Raw genomic sequence first — 6582 nt, forward strand, 5'->3', positions numbered from 1 at the left:
CTGCTAATGATGCAGGTTTGGTGCATCAAAATACACACAGAACTGTATAAAGTGGTACATTAACAGCTGCTGTTCGGTACGATGCTCAAAATGCATCAACTGACATGACCAGACACTATCATTTCAAGGAAACCAAAACTGCATATTTAAGTGCGTCAATTGACACCACAACAATGTATCAACTTTGCTTTCATGCGAGTTCTGTGTGTGCCTTTATCAATTTCATTATATTATCACTCATCTTCATCTTCCCGAATAGCCAAATGTGTCTCTTCTCGTAAAATAAGAATGAACCAAATGATTGAGCCAATCAAGGGGTACTTTCTTGCGATTGTATCTTTACCAACTCCATATAAACGTTGCATCCTCATCGTCGCGAATGCTTAACATGCAAGAAACTCGACTATACCATAAGAGAAAATACTAGGGCTGAACCGATACCGATACGGCACATACCAGTATCGGAAGATATCGGTTGGAATTTATTTACCGATACCGGGAGATACTTTTCCGCCATTTTAATCTTTCATGAGGTTCACAAAAATGTCGCGCGACAGTTTCACGGAGTCTAATTATCCTCGATACGAGGGCTATTCAGAAATCAACTTCCGGTTGGCTGTGAGAGACTGTTAGACTCGTCCGACACATTGAAGAAACTGTACGAATAAAATGCCGTTTCACAATTTCACAACTCTCCGAGGAATTTCCTCAAATTTATAGGACGAGTTCATCAGTCACAATTGAAGGCCTTCTTTGACCTCCCTCATTATGCACATCTTCACACCCAGTCTTAAATTTCTTGCACCAGTCTCTCACAGCACTATAACTCATAACGCCATTGCCATAAACACGACGCAATCGACGATGAATTTCGGCTGCTTTGTCTCCTTCTGCTTGAAGGAATCGAATGACACCACGCACCTTACAACTGGCGGGAGCAGTAATGCGAGAGCCCATGTTTGTCAGTTCTTACTTACGCCCTGTTGAAGCAAATGAACTGCGGTTGCGCGTGGAGTGCGATTACACATTACTGTTGGCTACTGCGCAAGCGCCATGCCGCTGTGATTACGTATCGCTTTCTACGAGCCAATCGGAAGTTGATTTCTGAATAGACCTCGTATTTTAAAAATAAAATTAAAGTTTCTTTTTTTCTTTATTTTGCACCAGTTTTGTGTGAAAGAGAACTTAATCTTGTGATAACATAACATGTAATTTAATATTCTGATGTAATTCTCGAATTTTAAAGCATAAGTCTTGGAAAAATCACATAATTAGAGTGGAATATTTACACAAAATTAATATTTTTAACAACTATGACAATTTTCAAGCGTCGGTATGGATACAGGTTGAAAGCGGTGTCGGCTCATCCATAGATAGTACAAATTCCTGCCAGTCTCACAGAACATCCCTCGCACACTTATGCTTAGATTGAGGAAGGGCATCGCCTGAGATTGCGCGGGTGCGTTTGAGTTATTAGGGGAACATACACTGATTGGAAAATGAGCAAGTTGAAGCAACGCTCCCATCCAATTGAGTGGCTTCCTCTCTTGCAGCGACTGCCAAGACTTCAGCGTCAAGTGACGTTGGGTGTGGGCCAACATGTCCAGCTGAATTCTTTTGATGGATCGCTGGGCGCTTGTAATGTCGTTCGGAAATGGCGTTTGCAACAACGGCGCTCATGTTTCCTCGACAGCTGAAGTTTGGGCGATCAAGTTAAGAGGTCAGTGATTCCCGTGCTCAATAATACTCTCCTTGCGGGGCGGGTATGGGGTGCCTTGGTGATTACACGATAAGAATTAGGAGACAACGAAATCCAAGACGTAATGTATATGTACACCCAGGAGAAAAACTGTCATTGTTACAGAACAATTAAAAATTCCAATTCCTTTTTGGTAGATAAGCCACATAACAGTTGGACTGAAAAGTTCGTAGGCTAACATAGTAAAAAATATTTTTTTGACAAAATTCGATTTTATTATTCAATATAGTTGCCTTCGAGGGCGATACAACGATTATAGCGGTCATACAATTTTTTGATGCCATTTTTATAGTACGATTTCTCTTTAGCCTCAAAATAGGCCTCAGTTTCGGCGATTACCTCTTCATCAGTGCTAAATTTCTTTCCAGCAAGCATTCTTTTAAGGTCTGCAAACAGGAAAAGTCACTGGGGGCCAGATCTGGAGAATATGGTGGATGGGGAAGCAATTCGTAGTCTAATTCATATAATTTTGCCATCGTTTTCATTGATTTGTGACACGGTACATTGTTTTGACGTTGTTGCTTTTGATCGATTGTGAGCACGCGCGGCACCCATTTTGCACACAGCTTTCGCATGTTCAAATATTCATGCACAATATGTCCAACACGTTCCTTTGATATTTTTAAAGTCTCAGCTATCTCGATCAACTTCACTTTACGATCATTTAAAATTATTTTGTGGACTTTTTTGATGTTTTCGTCGTTAACAGCCTCTTTGGGGCGTCCACTGCGTGCATCGTCTTCGATGCTCATTTCGCCTCGTTTAAATTTAGCAAACCACTTCTCAACAGTTGATTTTCCTGGTGCAGAGTCCGAATAATGTTTATCAAGCCAAGCCTTGGCTTCAACAGTATTTTTTTCGCCAAAAAGCAATGCTTTATTAACACACGAAATTCTTTTTTATCCATTTTTTCACAATAACAAAAGCTGCTTCACTCACAATGCTATATCTCACGAACTAATTATCCGGCAGCTGTGAAATTTATACACGTATCTTTTGAAGGTTAGTACTAAGTAAAAATCACATGGATTTAATTCTAGTAACGCCATCTATGAGTCAGCCTACGAACTTTTCAGCTCACCTGGTAATTGTAAGAATCAAGAGGCAACACACAATACAATGTTGTTTTCGGAAAGTTCTTACACAAGGAATAAAGTTCGTCATATTATTCCAGTAATTGTTCACCAGAACCATATCGTTTTAGAAATTGTTCACCAGATCCAAATTATTCTAGAAATTGTTCACCAGAACCAAATTATTCTAATAATTGTTCACAGACCTAATTATTCTAGTTCACCAGAATTAAATTATTCCAAAAAATGTTCATCAGAACCAAATTTTCCTAGTAATTCTTCACCAGAATCAAATTCTTTTAGTAATTGTTCACCAGAACCAAATTATTCTAGTAGTTGTTCACCAGAACCAAATTCTTTGAGAAATTGAGGACTAAAAGTGGCAAACGTTGTAAGTGCCAAAAGCAAAAGTATTGGGAAATCGCATCGTTCCGCACATCAGCCCGTAAGAACGTTCACACTAGTAACCACTTTACACGCCCATTGAACTACATAGAGGGCTACCAGCCACATTTCACGTTTACCGCATTATAAAGCATGGCACATGAACGTTTAACGTGGAAAACAGTGTTTGAATTATTGTGGCACTTACAGCGTTAACCGATTTTAGTCTTCAATTGTTCACCAGAACCAAATTCTTTTAGAAATTGTTCACCAGAAGTAAATTATTCTATAAATAGTAATTGCTCAAGAGAACCAAATAATTATAGTAATTGTTCACCAGAACAAAATTATTTTAGTAATTGTTCACCAGAACCAAATTGTTTTAGAAATTGTTCGTCAGAACAAAATGATTTTTCAGAAATCGTGCACATTTGTTTAGAGTTGCCAAACAAATTTGATCAAAATTACCAAATTTAGTAAAGATTGACATTTTTTGTTATACGTTACGAAGAAGTTTACCCAAGCGCGTTTTGTTAATTCAAACAAATAAGTGTTTTCGAGTGTAACAACGTATTGTACAGTTACATAAAAAGAATGTGGGGACTAAATTCCATTTGTATTTCTATGATTTAGCGTCGCTTTTTCTGCCAGTTTTGGCTATTTGTGACGATGAGGATGAGTGATGATTCTATCGAATGACACTCACGAAGAATACCTTGCCCAAGACGGGACTCGAACAGGGGAGTGCGAACTAATAATTGGAAATAAGATGACAGTGGTGAGATTTAGTATACAAACTTACTAGTTTATTTTTTTGTTGTTATTTTATGACCCTTTTTCTTCTGTAGAATAAGTGGATTTGTTTTACTTTTTTTAAAGTGCACTTTATGCTCAGAAAGGCTAATTGTGAATTAAAGTTTAAAGTGAGATCCGTACCACAGTGACTTCAGCTAGGATCGAACCCTGAACCCTTTGAATACAGTGGGAGGTCCAGCTATAAGTGGATATTCACAAAGAAACATCTGTGCTTCGGGATTCGAAGCGGGAACCTTCAATAGGACCCCTCCCCCCAAAAAATCCAAGTTGACGAAATCGAGTCGAAGGAGTAAGGGTTAGCAGACTTCATTACTGTTGAACTCAAACTATCATTTTTCGTTTTTTTACCCCCAATCCTTTCAAGCAAGGATCATGTAACAACTCACTTTCCACCCCTCTCTCAAACACATACAATTAACCACGCCAGCATTTTTTAATTCGAAAAATCCATTTTAACGATACGTAAATATTCCCATAAAATCAGCACAAGCGAAAGTTTTCCTAGAAAAGTCATTATTTGCAAAAAAAAAAACAACAAATGACAGTGCCCGTTCGTACCTAGTTAAAAACATTCGTGGAAATATTGAAACAGTACAGTAAATATTAATTACGTTTCATTACAATACTAACAAGAATTCCATCATCTTTGCTTGGAAACAATTTTTACCCAGAATACTTTATAGTGATACGAGCTACATGAAATAAATAATAAATATACATCGACTCGATGATTAAGTATGTAAATTAACTTTTGAATATTGTCGCTAGGGTACCATTCCCAATGCTTGACATTGAACCGCCATCATGCATATTACACCACATCATCAAAGTACTAAAAAAAAGCGATGCGTCCTCTAAGGTATTCCGTATTGATTAACCGAACAGGCGTTTAATTATGTTCGATACATGTCACCCGCCATAAAAAAAAATACGTAACATGCAGCGACCCCTCAGGTACGCATAATAAACGCGGAACAGGTATCGACATCATATATGGGACTTTTGTTTTGCTGAAACCTATAGAAATAAACATCTCCGCAGGGAAATATTTGAATGTGCTATTTCGCAGTTTCCACCGATGCGCCCAGTCGTTATGAAGTACCGGAAGTTAATCCTTCAGAAATTGCTTATAATATATTTTAATATGCTTTCTTCTTACGCTCTTTTCATTATATTTCTCACATTCCTTCTCACTCTGTGGCCAGGATACAGGCTATATCTCCACAACCACTGCATCTTTTTGAAAAAATGAAAATGCACATGTAAGAACGAGTAAAAAACAACATTTTAAGCAATGTACGACAAGTAAGGACCCAGCGGGAACCTGGCCTTTTTCTTTTCAAGCTTCGGCACGGGCATTATATATCCTCATAAAGTTGTCTTTTTTGGTCTTTTGTCGTCCTTCCCTCCAAATTTGGTCCATCCAGTGTCCGTAGGGCCGACCCTAGAAGCGATATTCCGCACATTGTTCCGTAAGCCGCTTTATACAAAGTTATTATTTTTTTAGCCAAGACGTATCAGTTTGATTTCAACGAGACTTTGCAATGTTGTACGAGTGTATCATCGCTACACACTACATTTTTTAAAATTCACTTGGGTCTATTAGAAGGGAGCACAGGGGAAAAATAAATTCTCTTCTTCTTCTTCCTTTAACACTAATTATTGGGATACAGAATGTATACATCTTACCCGCCCCCCTACAAGCCCTGTCTTTAAGAAAGAAAACAAAAGCAATTTCAACTCTCTACGACAATCAGTTCTCCAGCTAAAATTGTTTTCGTACTTCGCGGCAACTTTGAAAAACGCGCGCTTGAAAAGTCGCCGGCTTTAACGGGAATACTTTCACGCGAGGCTCCGTCCCCTAAAGGTTAGCATACCATTAAATACCATACAATTGGTGTTTGGGATAAAAGAGCACTTATTTATCGAGATTTTCTTCCTTGCTGGGCAGGGCCTATTGGGTGAAGTCCGTTCCACGAGCTCTGGGTATTTGTAAGACCAACCTTGGTGTTATTTAGCTCCAAATGTTTTTACAATGCAGCGTCAACTCTACACTCTTATAGAGTTGACTATATTACACTATAAAAGTTAGTTAAATCACTTACCTAATTGCATTTCCATCTACTTAGCGTGTTCTGTCTCCAATTATCTGCTTAAGAGATACCGCCAGCACATGAAAGGACAAAGCAGAGTACAGTTTGAGGAGAAACTCAAAATAAATTGGAATGAATTGTTAGAACTTGCAAATGATATTTCTATTCTACACCGAAGATCAAACCCAGAGTATGGCCAGTATTTCTATTTACAATGTAAACATGAACTTGGAAATGTAATCTTATCCAATCTATCCAAACCAATTCATAAACCTTTTCGATATTGCCTCTTGCATAAAATTAATTTTAGCTTTCCTTACACCATTGTATGATGAAGAAAAGAAAGACAAAACTAAGCAGAGCACATACATTATTCTAGGCTACCTGTGAAGATGAAGGCCAGAGACTTGAATACAGAGGAAATGATTAGCAAATGCTAAAACAATTGGTTCTCAAT

The 6582-nt window shown here is 38.1% G+C and overlaps 1 protein-coding gene across 1 annotated transcript in view; it reads right to left on the reverse strand.

Annotated features, from left to right (window-relative positions):
* The window catches only part of Octbeta2R (Octopamine beta2 receptor), a 195403-nt gene extending 189195 nt beyond the window's left edge, over nucleotides 1-6208 (reverse strand). The window contains exon 1 of the mRNA XM_083140834.1: nucleotides 6138-6208. The gene's annotated coding sequence lies outside the window, so the exon portion shown is untranslated. The remainder of the gene's footprint in view (nucleotides 1-6137) is intronic.
* Nucleotides 6209-6582: the final 374 nt, after the last annotated feature.

This window comes from Lepisma saccharinum, chromosome 19 (assembly GCF_977018435.1).
Source record: "Lepisma saccharinum chromosome 19, izLepSacc3.1, whole genome shotgun sequence".
Classification (NCBI taxonomy): domain Eukaryota; kingdom Metazoa; phylum Arthropoda; class Insecta; order Zygentoma; family Lepismatidae; genus Lepisma; species Lepisma saccharinum.